Source organism: Verticillium alfalfae, genomic scaffold (genome assembly GCF_000150825.1).
Source record: "Verticillium alfalfae VaMs.102 supercont1.16 genomic scaffold, whole genome shotgun sequence".
Classification (NCBI taxonomy): Eukaryota; Fungi; Ascomycota; class Sordariomycetes; order Glomerellales; family Plectosphaerellaceae; genus Verticillium; species Verticillium alfalfae.
Window position 1 is genome coordinate 128,734 of NW_003315023.1, and position 1,510 is coordinate 130,243.

The following is a 1,510-nucleotide window of genomic DNA, read 5'->3' on the forward strand; positions in this document are numbered from 1 at the left end:
AGCTTTTTGTTCGCGACTAACACTGTCCTCTTAGGTTTATGACGTAGGCTGCTTCAAGAGTGTGGAGGGGATGGTTGGAAAAGGACGGACGGATGGTCGTGGGTCCAATAGAGTAGGAAGCCTCTGGGAAAGCGTTTGGGGGGGAGGTTTCATGATAATATCACAATATCATACAAAAGATGTCGAGGGGTGGTTTGTAGCGCATACAGTCCGCGCCCTTGGACAGGCCTTTCATGTTAGACAGTTCGCCGCCTGTGCATTCGTTGCTATGCATTCGTTGCTGTGCATTTGTTGCCTATGCATTTGCCTGCTGTGCATTCAGTGTCATGGCGCGTTCGGTGTACTAGCAAGTGCTTTAGAACGCCGCACCCGAGGGCACATGGTGGATGTATATGGCCACGCTGACGCTGACGCTGACGCTGGTCGGATTGGGATCAGCTCCTGGTCCATATCAGTTTCGACCACGTTATGCAGCGATGCAGACAAAGCAAGCAGCAGGCCAAGCGGGTCGAGGAAAGCATCCCATGCCACCCGTGGGCGTAAATCCTCCGAAAAAAAGAAAGAAAAAAAGAGAATCAAGAAAAAAAAGAAGCAGTCCTTTGAGCAGTCTCTCGCAGCCGTGCCAACCATGATCCATCATCAATTGGCAGTCAGCAAAGGGCGTGCGTCAGCGGGGTTGCCAGACGGCGCAAGTGTCTGTCCCGTTCTAGAAAGCTTGCCTTCCGCATGGGGACGGCAGAGCAGGCCGGCGGATCACGATTCTGCTTTTCGTCCTGATGGTGTGTCTGGACTGACATGAGACGAGGCGGGACGCAAGGCAAGGCAAGGCAGCACGCGGGATGGCACCGCAGTTCGGGGTGGCACTGCCGCTTGTTGTACGCAGATACACGGACACGGAGATGCATCCATGGAGGCCCGAGAACGGTCTCAGGTACTTTGGAGCCTTGAGCCAAGGCTATTTCAAAGTTTCTCATCTGGTATAAGGCGATCAAGCGTTGTTACATGACTGGTCTAGAAAGCTGACTTCTGCCATTCCATCTAGAGCGCCCAGTACGTATCGTTGTGCCTGAGGTCGTTCTCAGCCTACAGGGATGGGGGAGCTGTCTGGTGCATCCTGGCCGCTGCAGGTCCCGAGAGCTGTCTGGCTAACATCTGGCGGACACCTGGCGAGACAGGTCGGGGATGAATGGTGGCAGGCACTGGAGGGCAGCGACAGGCCGATCAGGGGATTTCTTCGTCAGAGTTGCGACGTCAGAGTTGAGACGGGATCGTCGAGGCAGGGGGGGCTCGGAACGGACGCGTAGCCTTGCCTGCACGCCTCCCACCCGGCGCTGTGCCTGGCGTGCCTGGCTTGCCGTCCGGGACTACCAGGCATCTTAACGTAGGCGCAGAGCGTCTTACCTGCCGCTGCCGATGTGGGTTCGTGCCTCTCGAGGTCCGGTTCCAGCGCACTAGGAGGCTCGCGCTATAAGGGGAGGAGGCTGGTGTGCAGCCTGTTTTTGTTTTTTTA